The sequence below is a fragment of the Palaemon carinicauda genome, chromosome 1 (genome assembly GCF_036898095.1).
Source record: "Palaemon carinicauda isolate YSFRI2023 chromosome 1, ASM3689809v2, whole genome shotgun sequence".
Taxonomy (NCBI): Eukaryota; Metazoa; Arthropoda; class Malacostraca; order Decapoda; family Palaemonidae; genus Palaemon; species Palaemon carinicauda.
In genome coordinates this window covers 137,110,096-137,127,560 of record NC_090725.1, presented here as the reverse complement: position 1 = coordinate 137,127,560, position 17,465 = coordinate 137,110,096, and the positions used below count along the sequence as shown (strand labels likewise).

The following is a 17,465-nucleotide window of genomic DNA, read 5'->3' as shown; positions in this document are numbered from 1 at the left end:
TCAAAACTCTTCTGGTGCTTTGTGGAGCCCAGCTAAAAGTTTAGTGAACTAATCATGCTTGGGAAGTGAGAAGAGCATGCCCAAACCACCTACATCTTCCCCTCACCATGATCTCATCCATATATGGCACTCGAGTAATCTCTCTTTCAGTTTCATTTCTAATCCTGTAAATATGTTCTCAAATCTAAAAACTCTTATGGATATTGTTTCATTGTCATACCACGACTCATTTCCATATAGTAACACATGTCTCACTAAACTGATTTGTAATTTCAGGTGATTTGATTTCCAAATTTGACTTAACCTAGCCATTATCAGATTTGCTTTTGTCAATCATTCATTAAACTTCAATTCTAACATCCCTGTAATAAATATCAGTTTCTAAATATCTAAATGATTCTGCCTCATTAATCCTCTCTCCTTCTTATGATATTTTATTTTCTATTGCATATTTCACTCTCATCATCTCAGTCTTTATTCTATTTGTCTTGAGCCCAACCTAATATGATACTTCATGCATACTAGTAAGCAAGCATTGCAAATCCTGTGGTTGTCTGCTAATACGGACAGCATCATCAGCATACTCTAGGTCAGCTAATTTCCTAATATCAATTCAGTCCAATCTTTCTCCACAATCCCACCTGTTCTACCCATTACAAAATCCATAAGGAGGATAAACAACATAGGTGACAACACATTCCCTTGGAATACTCCATTGTTCACAGGAAGTTCATTTGATAGGACTCCACTAACATTAACTTTGCACTTGCTATGCTCATGAACAGACTTAATCAAACTACATATTTAACCCTGGTGGGTCGTCCGCGACCCCGAGCGTCAAAACAAAAGATGTTTTTCTCACGTGACTCACCCTCGTGACTGAATTTGTGAGTGATCGACCTGCAGTCGGTGTCTCGCCTACACACTCTAGTAGTGTCCAGATGTGCATCGCTGTAGCTGTACTCCTTACCAGATTTCTGAGACGCGTCGGGGTCGAGCGCGACCGAGTTTACCCTTCTAAGGTAAGTTGCATAATTATCAAAGTTATTACGAATTATGAAATTGACGTAGAATGGTGCAACTTGTATAGGTTATCAGTTGTGGAAAGTCTTGGTGGATTGTTTGGCTACCATGTGCATGATTTTTTTTTTTTAGTTGAAATGTCGTTCATCACCACGAGGACCATTTTACCGCGAGTGCCCCTTTTTCAGTTTTTTTCATTTTTTGGCCAAGTCATTTTTCCGTAAGAAATTGCCAAATAGTGTCGCAAAACTTTTGCTTTTGTAATGTTGGAAAGTGTGTCTAGATGATCTGGCTACCCATGCGTGACTTTGTTTTTGTCAGATACGCCGTAGATATTGGTATGTGGGGTATTTCCTGCGGTTGCCAATTTCTGTTTTTTTTCAATATTTGTAAAAATTTACTACGTAGTAAGGAATTTCCATATATTATTGATTTTTTTTCATGTTTATTTGTTAGAAAGTGTGCCTTGATGGTTGGGCTAACACGTGCATGTGTTTTTTTTTATCTAAGATGCCGTATATTAGAATGTTGGCCATTTTTCCGTGAGTGCCCCTTTTTATTTGTTTTGCATTTTTTTGCTTAGTCATGTTACCGTAAGGAATTGGCAAGTAGTGTCGCAAAACTTATATTCTTATAGTGTTGGAAAGTGTTTCTAGGTGATCTGGCTACCCATGCCTATCTTTTTTTTAGCCAGATATGGCGTATATATAGGTATGTGTTTGATTTTCCTGTGATTGCCACTTTTTCGTTTTTTCCCATTTCTTTCAAAATTACTACGTACTAAGGAACTATCACAGAGTAATGATTCATTTAGATGTTTATTTGTCGGAAAATCTGCCTTGATGGTTTGCCTAGCACGTGGCTGAAATTTTTTTTTTCTGAAATGCCCACCATTAGCACATTGCCATTTTTCATCGAGTGCCCCTTTTTATTTGTTTTGCATTTTTTTGCTTAGTCATGTTACCGTAAGGAATTGGCAAGTAGTGTCGCAAAACTTATATTCTTATAGTGTTGGAAAGTGTTTCTAGATGATCTGGCTACCCATGCCTATCTTTTTTTTTAGCCAGATATGGCGTATATATAGGTATGTGTTCGATTTTCCTGTGATTGCCATTTTTTCGTTTTTTCCCATTTCTTTCAAAATTACTACGTACTAAGGAACTATCACAGAGTAATGATTCATTTAGATGTTTATTTGTCGGAAAATCTGCTTGATGGTTTGCCTAGCACGTGGCTGAAATTTTTTTTTTCTGAAATCCCCACCATTAGCACGTTGCCATTTTTCATCGAGTGCCCCTTTTTATTTGTTTTGCATTTTTTTGCTTAGTCATGTTACCGTAAGGAATTGGCAAGTAGTGTCGCAAAACATATATTTTTATAGTGTTGGAAAGTGGTTCTAGATGATCTGGCTACCCATGCCTATCTTTATTTTTAGCCAGATATGGCGTATATATAGGTATGTGTTCGATTTTCCTGCGATTGCCCCTTTTTCGTTTTTTCCCATTTCTTTCAAAATTACTACGTACTAAGGAACTATCACAGAGTAATGATTCATTTAGATGTTTATTTGTCGGAAAATTTTGTTTACTTCTTTTTTTATTGAATATCATCAAATTTTTTTAGCTAAAATATTATATTGTTTTACAATTTTTTTTATTTCGATTTTATTTCCCTTAAAAAAAATTTTTTGGGGTCAGAATTCTAATTTTATAGTCGTAAAATAAGCGACAATTATCCAGCAACCCACCATACAATTTTTATGCATATCCAAGAATAATTAGATTAGTAAATAACACCTTGAAATTGACATACCTTTCCTACATTTCAGGTGGCAGATTAGGGAGTCTGAGTCAGTGTGGTTGGCGGCCATTTTGTGGACATATCCGAAGCGTAAGTTGCCCAATCTATATATATTCTTGTTCCCTAAAGAATTTGTGATATTTTGGTATAATTTTACCTGCATAAATATCATATTATTTATTAAATATGTATTTTTTTACGAAATTTCTAAGTACTCAAAAAATGACCTTTAGATATGGCCCCTGATATAAATGTAATTTACAAAATAATGAAGATTTTTTTACATATTTCTATTTTAGGATAACATATGTTTATTCCCTAAAAAAATTAGCCAATTCCTATTTCATTTGGGTACCCAAAAAAATTCATGAAATTTGGACACATTTTTTTGGCCAAAAAAGGTTACCCTTTTTTTCTCATTTCAGATCTTCCTCTCCATGGGTCCGACTTCATCTAAAATACATCAAGATGTGTCCTAAACATTCAAGAATCAATTCCTAAAAGGATTTGTGTATATATGTATAATTTTTTTTTTATGAATTTTTATGTAAGGTCTTTTTTTTCTACTTAATTTTTTAAAATATTTATAATAAATAGTTTTTCTGCAGATGAGTAGTATTTATCTTTACAGTAGTTTTAAGCATTCATTGAATTTTTTTTGGCAAAAAAAAAAAGGTTACTGCAAAAACAGATTTTTCGAGAATTTTTTTTTGCGTCGGGGTCGCGCGCGACCGAGTATACCCTTAAAGGGGTGTCCGAGGAGCGTACCTATCCAGGGTTAAGAGGAACTCCATAATAATTTAAGATTCTCCACAAAATTGGGCGGTGCACACTATCAGAGGCATTTTCATAGTCCAAAAATGCCATCAAAAGTGGATTTCTATATATGGCACATTGCTGTACAACATGCCTTAAAATGAAAATATGATCAGAACAACTTCTACCTTTTCTGAATTCTGCCTGTTCATCTCTCAACTTTTCAACAATCTTTCTCTCCAGTCTCTTTAGAATAAGCTTGCTATATATTTTCATGACACCTGACGTATGTTTGATGCTTCTGTAATTATTGCAATCAGTCAGATCTTTTTTTTCTTTCTTTTTTTTTTTTTTTTTGCTATTTTCACCAACACTCCTAACTCCCATTCATTAGGTTTTGAATCTTCTTGCCACATAGCTTCGACTTCAAATACAATTCATTTATGGGCCCATAAAGGTGTTCCTCAGCTTCAGGTATATTAATCAAATTACTCCTTTCATATATCTTATTCATGACCTCGCTCGTGTGTATATCCTACATTGCATTTCTTCATCTTCTGTTGTTATAACACATCCATCTCTCTTTATAATGGGCATACGCATCTTCTTCTTGCTTCCATAGAGATTTCATTGATAATTTATAATTCTATGAGCAATTCCTACACCATAGCCATTCCCTGAATTCAGCCTCATTTACTTTCCTGTCTAAAGATTTTTTCCCGTAATTCATGGGTTTTCTTTTGACCTCACTATCAATACTGGAATACTTAGCACACTCTACCTTGTAATTTTCATTACTTCCTCAAAAACTATTAACAATCAATTTCTGTCTTCGTCTCTCTCTTTTTTTTTAAAAGCATCTCAAGTATCATTTGATATCCATGGCTTTCTCCTTGTAACTGCATGTCCCAAAACTTCATTACCAACCAACTGACATATGTTCCTAATATCACACCATTCTTTCTTAATTGTCTGCTCTTTGTCTATTAAAGTCTGTAAAACTGCAAACTGATTCCTATATTCAATTGCAAATGTTTCTCTGTACTCATCTTCTAGAACCTTAGTTGTATCAAACCTAGGTATTCTATCTACATTTCTGGTGGGTGCTTTCACTTTTAATTTCAGTGTGGAAATAAGGAGCTGGTTATCACTACCAATATCTGCACATCTATGGCTTCTTGCATTTATCAGAGTACTCATATCTTTATTAAGGGCTATGTGATCTACAGTATTTGATTTTTGTAATTGTCACATGGTGAAGTCCATATATATTTGTGGATGTCCTTTACCTGGATAAAGAGTACCTCCAATACCAAGTATGTTTGATGAACTAAACCTTATAAAATGTGCTCAAATTTTATTTGCAACTTTGCCTAGATCCTCAACACCCATCACATTCCCTATACTTTGATTACTCCTTCCAACGTTAGCATTGAAGTCACCAATCAAAATTTTCATATTTCTTTCTGGGACCTCATTTATTATACTCAGCAGTTCATATTGATCATCTTTCCTTTCTTCATCGGATTAATCTGTTGGTGCATAGCAAATTATAACACAAATATTACACTATTTGATATACCCTTAGCAAGTAACAATCTACTATTTATAGCTCTCCACTCTGTTAATACCTTTTCTGTTACCTCTTCTTTTCCAACTCCATCTGTTCTTCTAGAATATATATATATATATATATATATATATATATATATATATATATATATATATATATATATATATATATATATGCAAACATATTTACATATATATATACATATATACATATATACTGTATATACATATATATACATATATATATATACTTATATACATATATATACATATATACATATATATATATGTATATATGTATATGTATATATATATATACATATATATATATGTACAGTATATATATGTATATATGTATATATAGGTATAAATATGTATATATACATACATATATATACATATATACACACATACATATATACATATATACATATACATATATACATATATACATATATATATACATAAATACATACATATAATACATATATATATACATAAATATATACATACATATTTATATATTTATATACACATATATATGTATATATATGTATATACATATGTGTATATATATGTATGTATATATACATATGTATATATATATACATATATATACATACATACATATACATACATATATATATGTATGTATATATGTCTATACATACATACATATATAAATATATACATATATACATAAATGTATACAGTATACATACATATATACATATATACACATACATATATATACATATATATATATATATATATTTACATACATACATATATACATATATACATATATATACATCCATATATACATATATATGTGTATATATATAGATGTATTTATGTATGTATATATATGTACATAGATTTATATATATACATATACATATGTATATATACATATATATATACATATGTACATATATATGTATATATATACACACATATATATGCATATATACATATATATATACATATATACACATATATATACATACATATATACATTTATATACATACATATATACATATGCATACATATATATATACATGTATATATACACTATATATACTGTATATACATATATACATATATATACATGTATACACATACATATATACATATATACATATATATATATATATATACATGTATATATATATATACATATATACATATACATGTATATATATACATATATATGCATATATATATATATATATATATATATATATATATATATATATATATATATACATATATATACATACACATATATATACACATATAAATACATATATATATACATACATATATATGTATATATATATATATATAAATATATATATATATACTGGCTTGGTCTAAGATTTCTTCACCAATTCATTCTCCACTTTCTGTAACTCCCCCACTGATTCATGGTTCTAACATTTCAATTACATATTTTCTATTTTTATTTAGTATTTATTAAAAACCGGGAGATTCTTAGCTTTTCGCTACGTCCGTGAATGGGGGTCATTCTGTCTTTTGCTCTTTCCATAGACTGACTAAATCCATAGAGGATTCATTGGTTAGATTCATCGAAGGATAGCCAGTTCCTTGTGATGCGCAGTGCCTATCTAACTAAGGCAAGTGACCCCTGCTGGTCCATACTAATTCCAGAAGTTCGTCGGCCAGGCATCAGGAGTAGAAGCCAAAAAGACATCTTGTCTATCACCCTCACACTGCGGTCAGTGACTTCATTAAGATTTAGGGGGGCATTTTCTCCACACCAAATTTCTCGTGACTTCACCATGTTGTTCATCCGCTTATAAAACCTTTGGCAAACATGGATTGCTAAGATATACCGCCTAGCACAGTATATACCACCTAGCACGGTAATACCACCTCGCACGGTATATACCACTATACTCCCTAGCACATTATATACCACCTAGCATGGTATATACCACCTAGCATCACTCAAAATGGTAAAATTGCCCTCATCTTTTATCCTTATTTTGTCAATAGCAGTTAATATGCCCTATCGTTCGACAGTAAATAAGGAAGATACTAGAGGAAGTGCACCTCTACAGTTAAAAGTAATACCATATACTCCAAATCCGACACTAGCATCAGATTTCGAGCCTTCAGTATATGTAAAAGTCAATTCCCTATGTTCTTCAATAAGTTCCATAAAGAGAGACCTGCCTTCGAAGTCAGCCATGTTCTTTTTTACACCATTAAAATATATGGAAAAAGATATCTATGGTAATTTCCATGGAGAGGTTAATGATCTCTGACATGGGAGCACTTTATTTCTAGCACAAAACTAGAAGGTTGAGGAGATTTTGGGTGCAACTCAAAATATCTACAATGCCTTACAAAGTTTACAGTCTAATAAGCTGAAGAATTAGGAAGTCTTTACAACCTAAACCAATACCAATCAAGAGAAAACTTTCGGTAAAGATCTAAAGGGAATTTTCTAGCATCAACAAGGAGGCTTGGGATAGACAAGGTTCTAAAGGCTCCTGTGGCCAATCTGATACCAGTATGATGTATAGAATTTAAAATCTTTAATGGCCTTGGGTTGATTGAGGAGTATATTTCACAACCATAGCTAATTTTTGAAAAAATTAAAGCCTTGTATAACTTTAAAAGGGTTTTGCAGTCTTCCTCCCATGATGTTTGTGACAAAACTTTTAAGATTCAGAGCCCCAAGACAATTCACTTTTAAGGCTTTCAAGTAAGGAATCGATGTCAGCCTGTAATCAAATATTAATCCTAGAAATCTAGCTTCATTTACACATGAGATCCGTTGACCTTTGATGCACATATCCAGATCTTGATGTACTCCCCGAATACGACAGAAATGGACAAAAACAGTTTTACTGATCCAAAACTTGAATCCATTCATATCAATCCACTAATAATTTTATCAATTGAGAGCTGTAGTTTGAGATCATAATATAGAAATAGTGTTGAGAGAATATCTTGGGGAATAACAAAGGATATCCCATTAATGGCTAATGCAAATGAGGTTACACTTAGCACACTACACGGTGGAACTATCTATTCCTGGCATTTCCTCTCTGACAGAGTTTCACCCACTTTAACTTGAAAAAAATATATGTGAAATAAATTATTGAATGAATAATGGTAGCTCTCCTATCAATCCCAAATTATGAATAGATTTGAGTATATCATATATTCATGCCTTTTCAAGGTAAAAAGGCTTCACAAATAGAAGGCTGAAGTCGAAATAACACATCAGTCGCTTAGTGCATTTTTCTAAATCCACACTGCATAGGTGATAAAATAACTTTCTTCTCTAGGTACCACCATCAGTCTTGCACTGACCATGTTCTCCATGATCTTACATAAACAAGACGTCAATGCAATTGGTCGATAGCCTGCTTCTAAAAACTTATCCTTACTGGGTTTTAAAAATATCAAAATAATGGCTAGCTACAAAACACTTGGATAACTATGATCATGCCATATTGTTACTAATGATTAAAATAAATAACTTAGTATTAACAGGTATATGTTTATAATCATTATAAGCAGTAGGTTGGCCAGGCCACCAACCACCCGTTCAGATACGACAGCTAGAGAGTTATTGGGTCCTTTTACTGGCCAGACAGTACTACATAGGATCCTTCTCTCTGGTTACGGCTCATTTTTCTCTTGCCTACACATATACCGAATATTCTGGCCTATTCTTTACATATTTTCCTCTGTCCTCATACACCTGAGAACACTGAGATTGCCAAACAATTCTTCTTCGCTCAAGGGGTTAACTACTGCAATATAATTGGTCTGTGGCTACTTTATTCTTGGTAAGTGTAGAAAAAACTCTTTCTCTATGGTAGCTGATTGATTTGAAGTTCTCTGGCATCCTGATATCGAAGGTCATTGACGCCAATATCCTTTATTATAAATAAAGATTAAAAGAATAATTCAATTAAAACGATAAAGTGAATATGGTATAAAAGTTAAATAGCATTAAGAAGACCAGCTTCTGATACAAATTTAAAAACGCCACTAGCATTGTACGACACATGTCCAAGGATCTTCGCAAGTATGAACCTGCCATCTTCACCACGAGTCTCAAACAGATATCTATTTCTTTCTGTGCTATAAGTGGGGCTTCACTGTCAAGGGTATTAAACAGTCATCGCAATATGGTTGGTGTTGGCCAGCCAGCAGAAACTCATGTGTCATCCAAGTGTGACCAATGCGGACGACAAACAGTAGTCTCCCACTTTCGCGGCATCTCATTATATCTCCAAGGGTATATAACAATCGCAATTTCTCTCATCTTATTTTCGAATAAACTATGCTAATGCTGTTGCCAATTGTTATGAATAAAATTCTTAATTGCTGGTAAAAAATCATTACAAAGAATGGGATACCTTCTTTGTAGCAACTCGGCTGCAGCACTCTTAGCCAGTGAATCTGCTTCTTCATTTCCAGACACACCTACATGCGCCGGATCCCAGCAAAATTGAACTGTTATACCTTTCAGGCCAATGATTGAAAGCCACTCTAAAACCATTAAAACTAAAGGGTTACTAGACTTAAAACCTTCTAAAGCTTGAAGGACACTTCTTGAATCACTAAAAAATGGTAAAATTGCTCTCCTCTTTTAATGCTATTTTCTCAATAGCGGTTAGTATGCCATATAATTCAGCAGTAAATATGGAAGATATTGGAGGAAGTGCACCTCTACACTTAAAAGAACTATTATATACTCCAAATCCAATGCCAGTATCAGATTTGGAGTCATCAGTATATATAAAAGTTGAATCCCCATGTTCCTCAACATGTTCCATAAAAAGAGACCTAGCTTCTAATTCAGTCATATTTTTTTTTTAACACCAATAAAATATTTACAAAAAGATATCTGTGGTAATTTCCATGGAGGGGTTGGTGATATCTTAAATGGAAGCACCTTACCTCTAATTATATCAAGACAGTTTAATAATTGTTTTACATGAAAGCCATAAGGTTGAGGAGATTTTGGGTGCAACGCAAAGTATGTTGAGTGCCTTACAAGGCTTGCAGTCTGAAAGGCTAAAGAGTTAGGGAGTCTTTGTAGCCTAAACCAATACCGAATAATGAATGAATGAATGATTTAAAGTTTTCAGGCATCCTGACATCTAAGGTCATTGACGCCGGTAACATTTAATTTATGTATACAAAAATAAAAAATGAAATAAAATAAAAAATTATAGAGAATTCAATTAAAATCATAAAAATTGAATGTCATAAGTTAAATATTTTTCAGAAGACCTGCTTCTGAAAGAAATCTAAAAATGCCACTTGCATGGTAGGACACATCATTTCCAAGAATCTTGGCAAGGATGAACCTGCCACCCTCACCTCGAGCCTCAAACAAATATCTATTCCGCAAGTTGTTATAATTGGGGCATTCGGTCAACAAATGCCTTACTGTTAGAGGTACTAAACAGTTGTCACAATACGGTTGGTGTTGGCCCTTCAGCAGAAACTCATGTGTCAACCGAGTGTGACCAATACGGAGACGACAAAGAGACGTCTCCCATTTTCGGGGCATCATATTATAACTCCAAGGATATAAGTCATTTGTTACTTCCCTCATTTTATTGCTATCTTGACTATCCCATTGCTGTTGCCATTTATTGCAAACCAATTTCTTGATGTCAGGTAAGAAATCATTACAGGGAATGGGATACCTTCTTGGCAGCAACTCGGATGCAGCCTCCTTAGCCAGTGAATCTGCCTTCTCATTCCCGGACACACCTACATGTGCTGGAACCCAACAAAATTGAACTGTTATACCTCTCCGTCCAATAAGGAAGAGCCATTCTAAATTCTTTAAAACTAGAGGGTTATTAGAATTAAAAACTTCCATAGCTTGAAGGACACTCCTTGCATCACTAAAAATTGTAAAATTACCCTCCTTCTCCAACGCTATTTTCTCAATAGTGGTTAATATGCCATACAGTTCGGCAGTAAATATGGAAGCGGTCAGAGGAAGTGCACCTCTACAATTAAAACCATTACTGTGTACTCCAAATCCAACGCCAGCATCAGATTTGGAGCCATCAGTATAGATAAAAGTTGATCCTCTATGTTCTTTAACATGTTCATTAAAAAGAGACCTGGCTTCTAGGTCTGACATATTCTTCTTATCTCCAATAAAATATTTACAAAAAGATATCTCTGGCAACTTCCATGGAGGCGTTGATGATACCTTGAATGGAAGTACCTTATTTCTAATTATATCCAGACTATCTAATAATCGTTTCACCCGAAAGCCATAAGGTTGAGGAGATTTTGGGTGCAACTCAAAGTATGATGCGTGTCTTACAAGGCTTGCAGTCTGAAAGGCTAGAGAGTTAGGGAGTCTTTGCAATCTAAACCAATACCGAAGAATGGAAGACATTCGGTAAAGGTCTAGAGGTAACTCTCCAGCATCAACAAGGAGACTTGGGATAGGTGAGGTTCTAAACACTCCTGTGGACAATCTAATACCAGCATAATGTATTGAATCTAGTCCAATTAATCGGCTTGGGGTGGCTCAGGAGTATATTTCACACCCATAACTAATTTTAGAAAAAATTAAGGCCTTGTATAATTTTAAAATAGTTTTACCGTCTGCCCCCCCCCCCCCCCAGGATGTATGGGACAAAACTTTTAAAAGATTCAGAGCCTCAAGACATTAAGTTTTAACACCTTCAAGTGTGGGACCCAGGTCAACCTACAATCGAAAATGAATTCTAAAAATTTAGCGTCCCCTACACATGGGATCCGTTGTCCTTTCATGCAAGGTCTATAGATTAAGGAGGTCTTCTCAACCCCGACCAAAAATATGACTCTTCTGTGCAGGTACAGACTGTGACGTAGGCAGGACCTATAGGTGCGGCCAAGGTCTATATACTATTTCCACCCAAGCATACCAAAGGTCGATCACCCCTTGACTGGGCAGTTGTTTACAAGCAAGCGTGGTGTACACTTCCGCCTTGCTGAGTAAAGCTGTTTTATATATAACAACATGCCCAGTAATTGTGCAGTTTTCGGATGCTTCTCATATAGAGGAAAAAGTAAGGATCTCACTTTTCATAAATTCCCTATGGACATCATTACAAAGAAAACGTGGATTCAGCTGTGCAAACGAGAAGATCTTATTAAAGGGAAAACGCTCAGATATGTAGTAAACACTTTGAAGCTGATGCATTTGAAAGGAATTTGATGTATGAATTGCTGAATCAACCAGTGCCTCGATCTCTCATCAGAATAAAAAAAGGATCTGTACCGACGATGCATTTACCTACAACTGGACATTCACATGCATAACAAGGTAAGAAACCAGTATCGTGTATTGTTGGTTAAACATTAAGATATAAATGACGCTGTAAACAACTTACATAGATTATAATTATTGTATATCCTCTTTATTATTCATTAGTAATCTGGAAATCGCGGAATCAGTTGTTGTCCTCATATATAGTTAAAAAATTTTTTTTTTTTTATTACATTTCCCTGTGAAAAAGTACCATTCATAAATTTTAGTTCAGATTTTTACATATTCAATAATGTCAGAAAATTCTAATCGCATTGTTCTCTACACAAGTCCATTTTTTTAATAATTCAATTTTAATTTTAATCAGATACGTCCAGGATGGTAAGAGCCGAAAAAAAGAGGATAAAAACTACTTGTAGATGAAATCCTTAGTCAAGAGTACGACAAAACAGGGAAGATTTTTGTACAAAAGGTCAATTCGGTGCCCACGATTGAAGATTTGCAACGTATAACTGAGCAACTGGAGAAGGAGAGAGATGATATCAAACGGAAGTGGGAAGTATATGAGGTAAAGTAGAAATGTGAAAAAGAGCAGTGGGAAGTTAAAGAAAGCTGTTTTGCTACTGAAAGGGCTAAATGGGAAAATGAAAAAGCTAAATAGTTGGATAATAAGGTCAAGAGGGAAAAAGAAAAGGAAAATTTGGAAAAAGAGAAAACAGCGATGTACGCTAAGTTTAATGAGATGTATGCATCAGCAACTGCTGTAGTAAAAGCTAATTTAAAGAAATACTTTTCACCCAAACAAGTAGCATGTCTTGTCACTGGAAGTAATATTAATACTTGGGAAGACGGTGATATCAGCAAAGCCTTAACGTTACGCAGTTTGAGTCCAAAAGCTTATAAGTTTTTATCAACTTTTCCTTCTTTATCAACTTTATATCGCTGGTCAAGTAAGATAGCTGTAGAATCTAGCATTTTGGAATCGGTAATCCACTTATTAAAAATAAAATCGGAGTGTAATTTCATTTGACGAGTGCAGTGTTGCACAAATTTGGAGTTACGATAAAGGCGCGGACACTTTGTATGATCCTAAATCCAAAGTACAATGCGCAATGATCAGAAGACTTACGACTTTCTGGAAACAAATTATTTTTTGGGCTCAGGCCATGTCGTCCTGTTGAAAGTTCCTATAGGGTAGCTTCCTTGGGTATATTTGACTACGGTGATATTCCCAGAGAATTTACCTTAAGGTATCCAGAATTCTAACTCCTGGAGCGAATATCCCTAATTAAATTTAAACAGGGATATCGCATAATATCAGAGGACGTATTCTTGACACACCACATAGCAATCTACACCCCGAACAGAATTAACACTTCGAGGGGTCAAAGTGGCAAGAAAACGAAAAACAAGAATGAAAGCAGAGCCGCTAACAAGGCACCTCTCCTATCTCGCTTCGAGTGCGTACATAGCACCGCCGACGGCGCCATCTGCATTCCTTTTTGCGTAGCTCAACAACTCGGTGTTTTCCCTGTGTTTACTCGTAAATCTTGGATTATTTTAACCTTATAATGCTTTCCCCAGCCTCTTCTGCCTCTGGAAAGTTGAGTATTATCTTTATTATGTATAAATGTAAGCTCTTGGTGTTTTCAAGATAATTAGATAGCGATATTTTCGTTACAAGAGCTGTTGCCTACCAGAGGCGTCCTGGACGCTGTCGCTCGCCATGCATGAGTCATTTAGTTAGCCAGAGCGACGTTCCCGGCCCTTATGCTTTAATAATTTTAGCTATTTAGCTTTACATAGGAATTTTTTATATGATGCTATCAGTATTTCTGTTTCGGCGAGTGAATTACCGATCCTAGTATACGCTAGGCTTTGTAGCCTAGACGTTTGGCCCTAGTACTTTCATGCATGATATTCAGATTTCCGAGTGTTTTAAAATTTATTAAAGCTTTAGGCAGTTTTATACATATAAGATATTGTTGATATTTCTTCCAAGATCGTATACGAGAGAGTTTCGGTGATTTAGGTAATCGATTCTCTTCGCGCCTAGGCTAGTTGCCTATGGAGCCTTAGTATACTTTCACACACTCCCCAGCTGCTCTTTTCTCCTCGGAGAGTAAGCGCAATCCCTTTTCCCTCTGTTTAAGCCTTAGGCTTAACCCTAATGGTTTATCTGAATAATATTTAGATATAACTATATTAGGGTGTTTCTGTTCTTTCATGTCTCCAGAGAATCTGGCTTCAGGAGGGGGCAGGACATCAGAGTATTTGGTCTGTGTCTGTTTCTTTCTAGCATAGAGAATGAGATTCCTTTGCTAGGCCAAGGGCAGACACAGGAGGCTTAGCCTCCCTAGACCACTTCTGAAGGTTTCTGTACGAGATGATCCCTTCTTCTAGTGATCTAGCAGATTAGTCCTGTGTTGTTGTTCTCGGTTTGAAGGATAAGATTCTTCTTTCCCTTGTGAATAGCAACACCCAACCTTGTTTTAGTACTGGGGGAGATGGCAATTATTGCCGGCCTCCCTCCCATGATTCCCCCTATGCTAGGATGAGCTTTCTTGGCTGCGGGGTGATCTGTTACTAAAGCAGAGTTTGTAGGACCCTCTTCCCCCTTTCCCCCCTTTCCTTAGTAATGGCCTAGCCATTACATCTCTTGGCCGTCGTTCTACATCTGTACCTAGTATAGGTTAAGATGTGGAGCTGACTCAGTCCCTTGCCGGCCGGCAAAGGCCTAACTTCTGTAGAGTGTTCCCCAGACCTCCCTTGGTCTCACATCAATGTCTGTCTGTAGAGCCAGGCAGCATTGGATAGAAGGAAGCCTGAATTTACATTCTCCCCTTCCTTATGTTCACTCTTTCTGGATGCCGGGCTGTAAGGCAGTGCCGTCTTATATCCTTACATCCATTCTGTTTCTCTTCTAGTGTTTGTACCCTAGCCCGACTGCCGGCCTGAGTGGCCGGCAGCCGGGCAGGTGGAAAATCTCTGGTTCTTTTCTACTGCCGGCCGGCATAGGTAGCATACCATTGCCGGCCGGCAACAGAAGCACACCATAAGATCTGCCGGCCGCTACGATTGGCAGCCGGCAGCCGGGTGCTAGCATTTATAGTTGCCGGCCGGCAGACACACATTTGAACCAGCGATCTTCCACCCAATAGTCTAAAGGTAGTATACCTTGGAACTAATCTAAGGTACGTGCCAGCCGGCACGTTATATTATATACAGTAGCCAGTATTTTTACAGTATAGTATATACTGCATGGAGAAAACTAGAATATAGAATATATTATCACACTAAGTTTTTCCAACATTCTTGTGTTGTCTTGTACAGCCTTTTGTGAAACCGTACAAATGAAGAAAGTGAGTTCTTTCTTTATTAACTATCCAGTATATTAAAATTATTTATATTGGTGTGAGCTACACCTATTTTTTCCTTTGGAAATACCTTAATGGTTATTCCAGAATAAAAATAACCATGAAATTTTATTATCTGGAAGGTTACAGCAATTGACTGGGCAGGAAATACAAGTGTGTGTCTTTCCTTCTTTCCTTTCTAGCTTAGTTACTTTAAGCTATATATACTTTATCATTAGTTATCTAGTGATACATTTTTCACTTGATACTCATGGAATTTCTTCTCTTTACAGGAGGACCATCCGAAGTGTGGGAGTTTATTCTGCAACGTCCACAGTAAGAACTTCTGTGGACATGATTTGTGCAGGAGGCAAGCAGCATGCGCAGTCTCCAAAGGTGATCTCCGGTATTGGGACCCACAGGTATGTACAATTTGCACTAACCTGATTACCGAGGCGTTTGACGCCCCTAAGTCAACGTCAAGGGACGCAGCGAGGGAAAAGCTTCGAACCTGGGTGAGGGGCTTCCAGAAGAATACTTCTGGCCCCTATCTTCCAAGCGAGAAGATGAGGGCTTACCTTTTCCCCAAGGCATCAGCGGATGCAGTGATTCCCCAGCCTCAAGCGGAGATACCTCTGGTTCAGATTCCGGTGGATCCTGAAGTCTCGGACGCCCTACAAGACATCCAACTGGACGATAGGATGTCTGAGGTGTCCGAGTACACCGAAAAAGACCTTCTGGCAGAAGACTAGGAAGAGGAGCTGACCCAGGCTCCGGATATTGAAGAGGAAGAATTCGACGAGGAGTCGGCTACTCTGGTTCAGGCCCCTGAACCTGTTCCCTCAACATCGTCTGCTATCCCAGAGGATCTGGGAAGGACTCTTTCTTCCATCGTTGGAATGATCCAGAAGATGCAGAAAGAAAATAATGAGAAGGCAGCTGCAATGAAGTTGCTTTGAGTAAAAAGCATTCTTTTTTTTGTGGCCTCTCCTACTAGAGCCTTCCCATTTATGGAAAAGGGGTTTAAGGCTGTTCTGAAAGTGGTCGAGGCAGGTAAACCATGTCCCTCCTTGGAGGAGTGTAAACCTCTGTCCTTGCCCTTACCCATGGACCAGAAAGACTGGAAGGACGTCCATCTTACCTTCTCAGTCGGGAAGTTGGAGGCCGATATTACCGGACGTCAGTTCGGTGAAGACCTCCCGAAGCTGTCTGATTTTCTCTTGCGTAGGGAGCAAGAGACAAAAGAAAAAGTTGCCGCTTCAATGTCTCTGCAAACGACTCTGGAGACGATGGCAAGTGACCCAAGGCTCAAGAGATGTTTATGGTAGTGGCCAAAACACATCTGGCCACAGTGACGAAGGACCTTTACAGCTTCGTCAAAGCTAGGAGAGCTTGTATTGAGTTTGTGTTCGCCTCGGCTGCAGTGAGGCACGAACCAAGGAAATTAATCTCCTCCTGCATTTGGAGTAAAGACCTCTTCCCTAGTGAAGCGGTCAAAGAGGTAGTGGATAAGGCCGCCGCAGAAAATAGAAACCTTCTCCATAAGTGGGGCCTATCTCTTAAAAGAAAGTCTTCCGCGGATGAGGGTCCCCAACCAAAGAGGAAGACTAAGAAGCCTAGGCTACCCTCTCGGCCAGCCAAGCCGTACAGACAGCAACAGCAGCAACTTCCTTTG

At 36.4% G+C, this 17,465-nt stretch overlaps 1 protein-coding gene across 5 annotated transcripts in view; it reads left to right on the top strand.

The window, feature by feature from the left end:
* The window catches only part of LOC137652043 (protein mono-ADP-ribosyltransferase PARP12-like), a 101,773-nt gene that overhangs the window by 2,792 nt on the left and 81,516 nt on the right, over positions 1-17,465 (top strand). The window contains exons 2-3 of one of the 5 annotated variants that reach the window (XM_068385268.1): positions 12,020-12,491; positions 12,802-13,002. The exons of 3 other annotated variants lie outside the window; for them this stretch is intronic. The gene's annotated coding sequence lies outside the window, so the exon portion shown is untranslated. Of the gene's footprint in view, positions 1-2,851; positions 2,914-12,019; positions 12,492-12,801; positions 13,003-17,465 lie in introns of all 5 variants that reach the window. One more of the 5 variants, XM_068385275.1, reaches the window with a different exon arrangement.